This window comes from Chelonoidis abingdonii, chromosome 1 (assembly GCF_003597395.2).
Source record: "Chelonoidis abingdonii isolate Lonesome George chromosome 1, CheloAbing_2.0, whole genome shotgun sequence".
NCBI lineage: Eukaryota > Metazoa > Chordata > Testudines > Testudinidae > Chelonoidis > Chelonoidis abingdonii.
In genome coordinates this window covers 240,120,101-240,134,549 of record NC_133769.1, presented here as the reverse complement: position 1 = coordinate 240,134,549, position 14,449 = coordinate 240,120,101, and the positions used below count along the sequence as shown (strand labels likewise).

The window sequence follows — 14,449 nt, the reverse complement described above, 5'->3', positions numbered from 1 at the left end:
TCTGATGGATAATTACCACATTTATTGATAGAGGAATTAGTATATATCCTGTACAGTCTCTGGCTAACCATCAAATGCAAGTATTGAAATCAGGCAAACACACAATTAATTATAGACCTAATTTTCTCTTCCATCACCCCATTTCCCTGCCCATTCCCCCCGCAAGCTCTGTACACTTTCTTTACATTTGTGAAAAAAGTCTAATGCTATACCCTTACCCTTTCTAGTTGCAAAACGGAAGTGCCTTGCAAAAAGACACTGGAATTCCAAACAAAACAGAAATTTATACTTTTATGATGTTCTTTAATATTCCAAGAGATGAATTAGTCACTGCTATGGCTTTTAACCCTTTAATTCTGAATGTTTCATGATGGTGATCAGTATTACATCTAGTAACACCCAAAGCAAGCAGGGGAGCTCATGGGGTCAAGGATGGTGAAATAGCTGTCTAACGAGGCAAGGAAAAGAAAACAGAGAATATTGTTTGGGACATGCAGAGGGAAATACAATAGGATTCTGATCATATGTTTAGTTTCTAGAGAAGAAAACCAAGACTGTTTTTAAAGACAAGATAGATTTATGCAGGAGAACAATTCCTTTAGATCGGTCTATTTCAGGAGAACAGGGAAATGAGACTTCACATCCAACAATTCAAAAGGGAATGATTTAGGATGACATAGGATGCAAATGAAGATGGCACAGGTGCCCCAGCAATAGGCCCTTTCACTTATGCCTGCACCAGCAGGCCAAAATAATGTGAATGCAGGATAATGGCACATGTTGGCATGAACTATCTCTCTAGCTCCTTCTTCTGCATTCCAACAATGTTCCACCCCTGCACTTAGAACCAAGGAGATTAATTTTTTATGTGCAAAACATCAATTTTACATTCCTGTACTATACAAATTTTACTTTCCTTCTAATTTACTCTGTTACTTAGTTACACAAGCCAGTTGGCCTGCATGATTGTGTCTCTAATAGATAACTTGTCAAAATAAAATTTGTGTAAATATTACATCAAATATGCTAGATTTCTATATGAACAAACATAATTATTTTCTCTTTGAATGTCTTAACCCAAATCATACAACACACATATAGATTGTGGGGAAGCAGCATAAGAACTGCAAAAAAGTCTTAACCACCAATAAAGCAATCAAAAGTATTTTATAACAATTGTTAATTATTAACATTGCATCAATATATTCACAATGCTGTCCACTATAACTCCCTCCCTTACAAATCATCATCACCACAATGATCATGAAAATAAGTGTTTATCTACCAAAAGAGTCACCTCCAGATTGACACTAGTTTTCAGTGATGCTAATCGCTAATATTTGCTCTGTCAATATCAGTGATCTGCATCATCCATCCTCCAATTCTCCACCTGCTCTTTGGAACTCTATGCACTGAGCATTTCTAATTTGGGCAGCAGACCTACTGCAGGCTGTGTTAATATAATTTACAGCCTCCAGTGCCACAGCTTGTCTGTCCAGCCGTGCATAATTTGCCACAAGTGCTACTGCCGCCTCACTCCACCTTGTATTGAGACCTCAACATTGTTTTCACATTCATGACACAAATTGCAACAGGCACACATTATAATCATTACATTAATAATGAGCTGCTGTTGCCCATCCCAGGCCTGTAGCACAACTCTGTCTTACCACTCAGTGGTTATATACCTGATTTACAGGAGGCACGCAACCTGGTTAGCATGATCTTGAAGTACTACACAGAGCCATTTACTGAAGATGTTGGGTGAGAGAAACAACAAATAAATCCACTAACTGCTGGTGTCTCATTCTCTGGCTCTTCAAGAATACTGACACTATGCCCTTACTGCAGATGCCTGAGATATCTCAAGTCCCAGAAGCTGAGCAGAAACTGTGTTAAGCAAGGAGTGAGATCAGACTCTCTGTTCTTCATTATGATAAAAATAAAAGTGGATATGGCAGATATTGCCAGATTCTTATGGGGGCTTCACCTCTTCTGCAACAATTTGTTTGGGCTTCCAGAAAGTTTTTCAAAATTTCCCTCAAGCTACTGCTCCAATAGGCAGGCACTCTGGAACTGGGTACCCAGAGGGCAGTGCAACATTGTGAAGCAGCGCTGGTATGAATGTGGGGCACAACTGCCCCTACAAAACCACAGCTAGTGTGAGTACTGCATCAATGGTTCAGGTACCAATTCAGTTATCACCAATTCAGTTATCAATGGTTTGGGTCTCCAGGATACACACAGGTTTTGTTTTGTTTTAACAAACCTCAGTAAGACATCATGCAAAGCTCTGGTGCTTGCTGAACAAATGTTTATTATTCATACTAGAGCAACAAATAACAAAATCCTTGAACATAGATAGAGGATAATATATGGTCTTAAGCTTTTGGATTATCGTATTCTGCAGGCTAGGGGAATTTATGGCTTCCCATACCTTCACTTCCTGTTCATTTATAACAGCTTTCCAAAAGAGGGATTGATTTTGCATAAATGAGCTTTTCAGGAGAACAGAAGATTTCTGCTGTTTAAAAAGATGGATTTGGAAGCATTTTAATGAGCACAGATTAAAATCCAGCCAAAATGTCCCTCTAAATGGGACCCTGTATATTTCATTCAAATACTGCATATTCCTCTTATAGGGCCTGACTCAGTGTCCACTGTATTTTCCAGGAGTCTTTCCATTGCGTTCACCAGGCTTTGGATCAGGCCCATAATGCTAATCTTAATTATGCTGATGGCCTATGCTACATCCAGTAAAGAAAAGAGTAGGGAGTTTGTTGTGCATTAGTTGGATAGAGACATTGCTGGCACCCATATATGGCCATACATAAGAATGAAATATTGGCTGTGCTTACTGGAAATGTGGGTCTGGAAACCTTCCCACAGCCAAATCAACAAAGGCACAATCAAATGACAGAATCTGAAGGAAATTTTATCCCTCTGTAAAATGCAGCTACCTGGCAACATTTTGTAATTTATTCCCACGATGCTTAAAAAAAAACAAAATGCTTAAGCCCTAAAGAGGTGTACAGACAAGGCTATAGGTCTGTAAAGAATTTAAATAAAGGCACTGGATATTTATTCATTTTTTCCAGAAAAAGAATTTTCAAATATACAATTACTACAACATCTGTGATTTCAGAGTAAAACCGAAGTGTAGTAGAGAATACACCTGCCCTCTACAAGCTGTGCCCTGAAGCCAATAAGTTTTACTCCTCCTAAATAAATGAATCTGCAAGTTTTCCTTTGCAAGTTTCACCATTATTTGAAAACAAAAAATTTGGTCTAAATATCTGTATCAAATGATATAAAAAATAAACCAGCAACATATGTGTCCATTCCAACTTGTTTATTTGACAATGTAGCTATCAGCTTTTCCTCTAAGTTATGTAATATTTTAGCATCTCTAAAACAGGACTTTTGTATTTTATAGCAGCAAATTGATTTAGGGTATCAATCATTATTATATTGTAAATCATCAGTAAGTATGTGGCACTGAGCAACAGACACATCAGTAGTCTCTGTCTTGGAGAACTTAATGTATAGTACAGATATTAACAAGTGTTCATTTATGGAACAAAGGAGTTAAAAATTAGTGAAAAATCGGTTCAGGGACATTTAACTTATGCTTTAGTACTTATCAGGTATTTCCAGCTATGGTATATACAAAGACAGGGCGATGCCTGATTGGCTTTTCTCATTTTCAGAGGCCCCAAATATAACTTCAAGCAATAGTGCAAGTGAGTTTGGTGATGTTAACCCAGTTCCTTGTGTGGCACCTATATCACAAAACTGCCACGTGATGGCAACAATCAACATGGCTGGCAGCCCCTGATTTGGCAAGGCCATTGACTAGAATAGCATTAGAGCAAGATCTATATATGATTTGACCAAACCTGCTGACTTCATGCTCACTTTATGCCTGTCCCTGATTTAGCACTCAGACACAATGGGGATGAGTGATTTTAAAATGACCTAAACAAAATCTATAATCATGAGACAGGAAGGCTTTGTTTTGATTGATTTACTGGCTTTGTATATTCTTTGGGTTTGGGATTGAAGAGCTGTATCCATTTGTACCAAAAGGGAAAAAAGATGAACAAGAAGTTACATACTTTTCTTATTGCGCAGTCATATCCAACAAATGCAAATCTGAATGAACCTCTTAGAGAAATCTACACAGCCACCAATTTATGATAATACAATCATCTCTCAAATGTTAAGTACTTGCTATACCATTGATTATAATTAATAAAGAACTAAAATGCCTGTTTCATTGATTTTATAATTAATACTAAAGTACTTTTTCATTATAAATAAAACTAATTTAAAGAATTTAAAAGTTGTTATGAAGAGTAGTAAATAAAAGATGAGTTACGTCACACTATGTAATGTAGAATAACATTTGTCAGATTAATAATTTCATAATTAGACATAACCAGACATCAGTTCATTTCCAATAAACAGTAATTTTTTACTATATGCCCCTCTTCATCACGTTGTTATAAAAATTACTATATTCTGCCTAATATTTCTATCACTTTTCAATATGCCTTGGTACATTCTAACCAAAATCCCCAAAATAGTTCCATTATATTCACAAAAAAATTGATACCTTTTAAGAAAGTCATTTTAACAATGCTAGGGCACATGGGTTCTTTCCCCTACTTCCCCCCCTCCAAGTTTGCTGAGTGAATTAACCAGTCTAGTATAATAGCTTCTGTAATATTTTTTCTAATAAGAGTTCCATTAATTTTCTTTTAAAAGGTTCATCAACCCCAAGCTGCAAATCTCAGTGTGTGCACGTAAAGTGACAATGGAGAGATGAGCATGGAAAGTCTTACCCTTTTACTTACTGAAGCTATATTTGGTTGAATACATTTGCTAAAACATGTCCTAACACTCAGGGTAGTGCGTGAGCAGAACACAGCAGAATGTAAGAGTTGTACAAGGTGATCTCAATTATTACAACTCATTTTTAGATAGAGTACAGTAGTGTACATCTGAACATTTCTCGCTAGGTTTCATTTCATCATGTGAACACATATATTCCATTTGAATAAGCCATGCTAGCGGCCAAACCCTTATACAGATGTAACTGGGAAAAGCAACATCTTCTGGAGAGGTTATTAATGTTCAGATCATCACGCATGCTATGGTAATAAGTCACTAAATAATATTGTTCGATATAAACTTTCTTTTAAATCTAACAATCCAGAAACATTCCCCCCCCCCATACACCCCAAGTTCATTTATTTATTATACAGGAGATCTGACCTCATTTTTTTATTACTACTCTCTTCAAAATGATATTTATTTCCTATGAATTGTACCCATTTTTCCCCTATACATTTTAAGTTTTCTTTCCCCTACTCCACTTTCAGGTTATGGAAAATGGACATTTATTACCTACCACTTCTGTCATTTTGAGGAATAGTGCCAATAAAACCTTTTTTTCTTTTCAACCAGCAAGCATTTTTTTTCTTGAAATTCAGATCTGGGGACTACTAACCCAAACACATAGAACTATTAAAAGGTGATAGAGGTGAGTACATAACCCTGTCAGATGTAGGGATCAAAATGGCTTGGAGCATAAATGCTTTACAAACATTGCTTGAGCACACCTGAGCTGAACTGTGACAGAGAACAGCTGCACTTTGAAATGAGATTCCTGATGATCTGAGTGGCTCATTGCCAGCCTCATGTTTATATTTTGGTTTTAGTAGGTTTTCCTCTTTTTAGATTCAAAGTTCGGTGTGCATTTGTAATGAATTTTGGTCACACAAAAGAGATTTTGAATATTTGTGCTTTGTGACAAGTCTTCAAAAAGCAGAATGACTAAATCCTATGCTGTTTACAGAGTGGTGCTTTCCCTGTCCCACCCAGGTGGATCTGTTCCTTACATTGTGTGATTCAGCTGTCAAAGAACAGCATGCTTCTTTGAAAAGCCAAGGAGGCCATATTGAGAACCTGTCAAAAGCAGACGTACACACTTTTATGCAGTGTTCAGTTACTTTTTCATGTTAAACAAAGCACTGTTTCTATACGATTTTTTTTTTAATTTACAGTTTCTATCAAGCAGCTCTTCCTTCTGCCTCCTTCCTTCCTTTCTAACTGACTTGTAATAACCTTCAGCTGGAATTTGCATATTAAGACAGCCATCTTTGACAAACCCTTTATCACTATTCCTTTGAGTCAAAGGGCCTGTTCAAGTTCACTAGTCTAACTAAACAGGCTGAAAAGAGCATCTGTGACAATGAAGCTATGCATGCAGAATTTTTGGTAAATTATCCACTGTATCAATTACCCTGTTTTAATCCAATCCAATATACAAATATCCTACATTATTTAGAAGTGTTATTGAGAAGTTTATTATTGTTGTGTATTTTCTAACAAGAATTGTCTCATCTGATCACTCTGCATTGTTGAAGAAGGAAAAATAATATTCTATGTACTTAGCATGAGGCTTAGAAGATGTCTGTGTTTATAGTGTACGTACTAGCATTTTGTAATATTTAACTTTGTGTTGTAATGTTACTATTTAAAGGAATAGTAGGCAAATCATCAGTCTCAATTAGAAATGTTAGCATTCTGAAATGTTACAAATCCCATGCAGATAACAAATTAAACTATATGCACCTGATCTAAAGGCCACTGAAATCAGTGGAAAAATTCCCACTGGTTTCAATGGGCTTTGGATCAAGCCCTAGATGAACAACAGGATAAAAGAAATATATTTTGGATGCCAAAACCAGTTTCAGTTATGATACCTAGTATACCCCAAATACAAACAGGCTGACAGTAGTTGCATTTGTGTGTTATCTATGCACGCAGAAGAGAAAAAAATAAATGTGACTTGTAAACAAAAGAAAAATAATTCTCAATTGCTAAGAACCAGTATGTCAGAATTAAAGGTTCAATTATCATAAAAATATCTTGTCATGAAATGTACTGTTCTAATACCATCAAAAGATTTTGCTTACATAAATGACCTATTGGTAAGTCACAACATTCATAGTACCTTTTCACATCCATAGTATCTAATGATTAGTTGGAACAGGTTTGTGAATAATAGTATACAACCCTGTCTCCAGCAGCATAACTTAAAAGAATTACAGCAACCCTCCTGAAAGCAGTAATATGTATAGACCATTCTGTAAAAATATTAACAGATGTAGCAGATATTTTTCATAAGAAAATAAAAAAGGATTAATTTTAAGTATGAAACTACCCCACCTGTGTAAACCTGAGTTTTTTATCCACTTCATTACAATTGATTAATGTAATTATCAACTCTCTATGGTAACACAAAAAGTTATTTTCTTATATTAATAATAAGTCTTATAATGAATAAATATAATTTGTATTGCATGAGATGTAGATTACCACCCTTCCACCAAGCTGAGATGATTTCAGTTTGCAGAGAAGTCCATGCTACGTGTGTGTGTGTACATACATATATATATATATATATATACACACACGCTGAATGGAAATCTCCAGTGCGTGTGTGTAATTGATATATATAGAGAGATATAGATATAGATATAGATATATAGATATATATCCCTTTCCTCTACTTGCAGGAAGACACTCCTAACGCTATTAATCATTTGGGATCAAAATACAGCCTAGATTTAAAGATATTTTTCTCCAAAAAATTGATGAAGCATGATTATGGAATCAATAAATGTTTCCTTACTTTTTAAATACAAAGTATCAAAGATGAACATTTGTTTACATCATTGTGGTTATAGTAAACATCAACACCCCGATAAAGCCTATGGACTCAAAAAGTTAAAAATAAAGCATCTAATGTAATACCACATCAGTCTCTGACTCTACTTATTGAATTACTGGACTGTTACAGTTTAATCCGGAAACTTGATCTATCTAATAATATAGATAGGGACTTTCACATTTCATTCCATTAGCCATCCTTTGACAGAAATTGCTGTTGCTTGTCTCAAACACACCCAGATTCTGCACCTTTTGAAAACTTTTCCTTAAAACCTTACCAGTTCCCTTGCTTCTGAGGACTGCGCAAAGGAGGGAAGCTAGAGGTAGGAAATGCTTCCTGGATGTTAAACCATTTGAAATAAAACATGATTTTGTAGTTTTAAAACATACATGCATGCAGTTGGGCTTTTAAGATACAGAGGTGGAACACATGAAAATAAAACATTTCAAGCAATTGACCAAATTTCAAAAATAAAATTAAAAGTCACTAGGAAGTATACACACTACCACCTTGTGGAATTTTCTTGGAAGAACAGCACCTGCTTATTTCCACAAAGTTATTTTTCCCTACTTAATAATAAAATTAGTTTAGTTTCAGAGATAGATAAGGGTTCTGTTACTACTAGTTTCTTTTATGAAAACAAAGGGTAGGCCCACAGCACAGATGATTAACTTATCTCTTGGGTTTCTTTATTTTCCTCTCTCTTGCTCACTCTAAATAATTGTCCTGGCTCTAAATGATAAAATAATCATAATAAATTATAACAATAAATCAAATGTAGCCTTGTCTCAATGTATCCCAGCACCGGGGCAGGACAGGATGGGGAGATCTTTCCTGAAAGAGGAAAAGGGTAAAACAACCACTTGTGAAACCTGCAGCAGTCAGAGCGTCTGCTGGAGACAGGACAAGGAAAAGGAGATCCAGTTTCTTCCAGCTGAGCCAAATCCGCTGAAAACAAGGGCACTGTTACCCTGTGGTGGGTGTTAGCCTCTACGCAGTCCCCTTGTTGTGTCTGGACTGGAATAGGTGGCAGGAGAAGTCCCAAGCACCCAGATACTGATTGGTCGCTGCAGGATGCTTGCCCTGGCTTATACCCCTCCCAGGGGGCAAACTGAGCTCTCTGCAGTCAAAGAAGGCGTTGGACACCTGGCAATTAGCTGGGGTGAGGTTGATGCAGAGAAAGGCAGCACAGACCGAGGGACAGGTTGCACTGGGGACGTTGGGCAGCCAAGGCTAAGGGACTCGTGGCCAGGAGGAAGGAACTTACAGGCACTGCAGCTTGCGGGGCAGGTTGCCGGAGAGGGAGCTGAGCTGCCGCGTGCGGGGCCGCTGGGAAAGCTGGGGATGTTTGCCTGAGGCATCCCCATCACCTAGGATCAGCTAGATGAGGGCTCGGCGGTGTAACCTGGGGAGGGCCAGATGGGGGGAGGGGTGCACTGCGGTGTGTGCTTGGGGCTATTAAGTCTCGGGGTGGGCAAGGACCGTGTCTGCAGCAGGGACGGCTAGACAGTGGCTGCAGTGAGCAGGGGAAGGGGAATCGCTCTGCTACCCGCCCCCCCCCAGAAAAACCTCCTCTTGCAACTGGGACCCCAGCAAGGCTCAGCCTCCCCCCGCCCCCACCAGCCCACGCGCCAGCAGCGTTCGCGGGGCGGGGGCGGCCCGGGGGAAGGCGCCTGGCGCAGGGTCTGGCAGAAGGGAGGAGGAGGTAGAAGTTCAGCGGCTGCTCTCGCTGCGCCCCCCGGCTGATGGCTGTGGGAGGGACAGATCATCAATCACAGCACCCTGCAGAGGCAATGGGTGGGGGGAAACAGGAAAATGGGGCCCTGCAGTGCAGGAAGGATGGGCAGGCAAGGGCGGCCCCGGGGGACGTGGGCACGGAGCTGGGCAGCGGGGGACGCGGAGGGGAGAGGGAGCCTAACTTCCCCCCGGAGAGCGGGGAGGCGGCAGGTTTGACAGAGAGTTTGGGGCAGCAGCAGTTTCCCGTGGGGAAGATGCAGCGCGGGGCCAGGGAGCGCGGAGAGGCTCCACATGGGGCACCCCCCACCCCCACACACAACCCCAGCACTGCCCCCTAGCCGCGCGCCAGCCCTCCAGCCCCAGCTTTGCAGAGAAGCCGATCCCCCTTCCTCCTCCGGAGGCTTCCTCTGTCCCCCTTTATTTCTCTCTTTACACTCGCGGTTTCTGTAGTTGTTGTAGTTGTTCTTTTGGGGTTTTTTTTTTTTGCACCGTCGCTTCTCCCTTCGCCTACCCAGCCAGCCACCCTTCCTAGCGAGTGCCAGGCTCCAGTCCATCACGTGTGAGAACCCATGCATCACAAAAGCAGGCATTTTACCCGAGCCCAGCCGCTGAAGAAGAAAAGAGGGTGAATCGCTCCATAGAAGAAGAGCCAAGCTGTGGGTTTTGCCTTTTTTTTAAGGAAGGGGACACCGCGAGGTTAAGCCAAGCCCGCCCTACGTGCCGGTTCTGTAATTTCCTCCACACCACCGATGCACACAGGCGGTCCTGCTCCTTCCACTGCTTCTGATCTCGTTTGCACGAAAGTAGCTTTGCACTTTCTCTCTGCAGATATCCCCCCCCCACACACACTTCTGTTTATTTGTCTGTTAGGCAGAGCTACTTTGTAAACATCTCACACAGAGCTCCAGAGCCTTTTCAAATTGCTGATTGCACCAAAATGCCTCCAAACAAATGATGGTCCGGGGGAAGACAAATTCTAGATCTGTAGCTGCACAGATGACATGAAGATAGCCTATGATGGGGAAGAGGACAGAAAAAGTATCGCCTTAAAAATGATGGGGAAAGTAAAAACATAAACGACTGCAGCAAACCGATTACTCTCTGCCTCAGAACTCCCTGCAGCCCCCGCAAAAATGAACATGAACACACAAACCTTAAATCTGCTTACCTACCTTAACAGTGCGACAGCTGCAGCTGCACGGACGTCCTTTTTTACTCAGCCAAATTCTTCCAGGGAATCCTGACAGGATATCAGACGACACGAATTATTCAAACAAGGCTCCCCTATGTTTTTTGGAATCCAATGCGATTTTCTTGTCCAAAGGAATGCAATGACCACAAAAAAATAAAAATAAAAAAGCAACAACAACGCTGGATTTGGAGGAAACTGGCGCTTACTGTTGTAAACGACCTACATTCAGGAAGAAAATTCATTACAAAATCAGTGCAAGAGGGAGAGTTGGGTTTGTCAGTAAGAGCTCTGATTGCCTATGCAGAGACACAGAGACAGGGAGAGAGACTGATCTGCAAGAAAAAGAGAGATTGAAGAGGGAGAGAGGTCCAGGCTGTGCCAGTCTCTCTCCTTCTGCTATTGGACCAAACTGAATGAAATTTACAAAGCTAGCAGCCAATAGATCTCTGCAGTCTGCCCCATCACTACAGAAACCATATCTACATCTACCTAATGCAAAGAGCATCTAATCTTACTGCAAACCAGCTGTAACAAAATTATCAAGGGTGCCTGTATGATTGAACAGGTGGGCATTTGACACATGTAGAAATAAATGTAGAGAGGCAAATCACAGCGATACTTCCATTGCTTTTTTCTATCCCAACATCTTACACAACAAATCCATGCTTTTTTAACCCATTAAAGCTGAGATTTCTATGATGTTGAGCAGTGTTTAAAGTGGCAGCAGTGGACCTCTTTCAGTGGTTACCAAACTTACCAATATTACCTTATATGAGGCATGGCTAGAAACATAGTTAAGCATCCTGCAAAATAAATAACCCCCAAAAGATATGTGGGGAGATAATGTTTGTGGTTTTGTGTATTTACATATGTATGAGTAGGGTCAACAATGTAATCAACAGTCCTGGTCTATGCTGTATTCTGATATCATTTAAATGAATTGTAAACCCACGATATCTTTTATTCATTTATCTTTGAAATGTACTGTGAATGGTGGAGGAACAAGCAAATGGCCTTATGTTAATTCATATAGCTAAGCACTGTTGATGGACCTCCTTCAAAGTCATGGTAATTATCTTTTGTTTCCTGAGGAACTCCCACTTGTCAAAAAGACATGAAACTATATAAAAGATCCTTGGGTCCTGATTCTATCATCTCAGATCTGCTTAAGCTTCGTCAGGGGAAGTCTGAACTCTTTGCAACTACAACCTCAGTGGATTGAACTCATGTCTGTATGAATATTGATCTTTTAACCATACTCTCTCTCTCTTTTGTTTTTGTAATCAATTTTAGTTTAGTTTATAAGAATTGGCTGTAGCATGTATTTGGGTAAGATCTGAAACATTCATTAACCTGGGAGGGAATGTGTCTGATCCTTTGGGGATTGGTGAAAACTTTTCTTTTATATGATGAAATAAGATTTACAAAAAAATTCATCATATTTGACGTGGGTACCTGAATGGAGGCCTGAGGCTGGATCACTTTAAGGGAATTGTGTTGTTTGGCATTCTGAGTAACCAGTAAGGTAATAAAGAAGCTGTTTTATGCTGGTTTGGTAAATCTAAGTACTGGAATATTCACTAGCTTTATGGGGATTGTCTGCCCCCTTCTTTGCAGTTCACCCTAATTGAGTGACCATAGCTGGCTCCTCACTAGGACCCTGGTCACAACTTACAATGATTGGAAGGAATAATATAACTGAATAACAATCACGGCCTGTTTTACCAACAGCACAGTAGATATTTATTTAGATATATTTTCATTTAAGAAGGTGTAATGTGCATGTTTTGCTGGTCAGAAATATTATTTTGAAGGTCAAATGCAAGAGCTGGATAAGTAGCAATGTGGTTAGTGCTGGTACAACCATGAGTCTCGGATTCACTTCCTGGATCTCACTTTTAGGCCATCAAAAGGACAGAGTTGTGCAAAAGGTGTATGCTCAGTCCTGGAAACACATATGCCATGCTTCACTCTGCAGTGACTCCCCCTGGTCAGAATAAGAGTAGCACAGAAGGTTGACAACAACAATATGGGGCCTTGAAGATGGTAACAGGAATTGAAACAAGATGATATTTGGGAATATCCAGATTGACCTCTGGAACAAACAAAGGACAATGGGGAAAAGGTGTCTTAAATTTTTTTTCATACATGGAAACAAAAAGTCAAACACACACCTGGGAGAGATTTCAAATCACAAAACAAAGCTAGACTTTAGAAACGGCAAATACATTTGACACCCTAAAATACTAGAAAATCAGTCACTCCTTTCGTTACCTGCTGGATCTCTAGTTCAGGACTCTGTTTCTTCTCCCAGAGCTGATTATGTCAGACTATTAAACTAGAGCAGAGAGTGTCCTGCTTTCTCAAAGCTGGAGTTTGTCTGTGATATTCGCTTAATATTCCTACTCCTTCACAGTTGTAAATGATAGAGGGATATATAGAATCTGGAATTCAGGATCTAGCAGAAAACAGTTGGCCTAGTTATGCATCTGTTCTGCACATGCAGTTCCTGCAGCATCACATCATAAAAAGAATGTTTTGTTTTTCAATGTACTTCAAATTAAAACGAAGTACAAGTATATTCATACTGACTTGAACAAAACATTTTAATGGATACCATACCCACATTAAACTGCTAACCAACCTGTGCACATAAATCCTATTCTTTCCTTTAAAAATCATTATTTTAAATGATTTCATTGTAATTTGATTTATTTCTTTTAAGTGATTCTTAACAGGTGTTTGTGCAAGTGAGTTGTATTGTTTTTGTTATTTTAATAAAGCATCCAGGAATGTACTCCCAATCACATTGCCTCATTAACTAAAAATGTTTGACACATTATAGAAAAGATATCATCTTGTATTGCCATCTGTCCCAAATTTTGCAGGACAGTCTTTATTTTGATAGTTATGTCATCCATCATACAAGATAAATGTGGAGGATATTTATGCAGTATTTAATCTGATTAATGATCTCCCACCTTTGTCAACATATCATGAAGTAATTTATTATACATGTTACCACAGAACTAATTCCTAACAGTGACAACTCTGCATCCTAAAGGATCTACAAGTGTATTAATACTGGTAAACTTTCTATAGACTTTAGATTTACACAAACTTTACATTTCATGCACCCTCAATATACGGTAACTCCTTAACATCAGACAACAAAACTACATAATGGTTTAGGCCAGAAATGTCTCCCTCCACCCCCAGGTAATTGCAGAGGGAATGTAAATGGACAGAATATAGTTACTGAAATAGAAATTTGACTAAAACAATGAGGTTAACATTCATCCATTTACCAAAAATGGAATGGATTCTTAATAATTAGAAGATGGCATCTTCAGCAGAAGGTTGCTCTTTAGCTGTGTTCACAGGCACTGGAGTATTGATAAATTGGAGACAAGGGTACTATGTATTGAATCACCAGCATTTAGGAGGTATAGCTTTGGATTAATTTAGCATGCAAAATTACACAATTCACCAACAACAGGTTCTTTACCGAGGAGGCTCTGTAAGTTTATTCTTAAGAATGATATTGGGAATGAGAGACATACAGAGCCATAAAAACTTTATTTAATAACCAAATAACTCCAAACATAAGCATTAACAATAAGAAATTAGATACACAGACTATACCAACCCCCAATGCTGCCATAGTCATAACCCTATGGAAACAAAGAGAGAAGAAAACAGTAAGTGGATACCATCATAAGTGGATGTGAAGCTCAGGCATCTGTCATCTTGTCACCTTGATGAACCCACTAGAG

The 14,449-nt window shown here is 39.2% G+C and overlaps 1 protein-coding gene across 2 annotated transcripts in view; it reads right to left on the bottom strand.

Moving 5' to 3' along the window:
* The window catches only part of NLGN4X (neuroligin 4 X-linked), a 303,848-nt gene extending 291,976 nt beyond the window's left edge, over positions 1 to 11,872 (bottom strand). For both annotated transcript variants that reach the window (XM_075060676.1, XM_075060677.1), the window contains exon 1: positions 10,654 to 11,872. The gene's annotated coding sequence lies outside the window, so the exon portion shown is untranslated. The remainder of the gene's footprint in view (positions 1 to 10,653) is intronic.
* Positions 11,873 to 14,449: the final 2,577 nt, after the last annotated feature.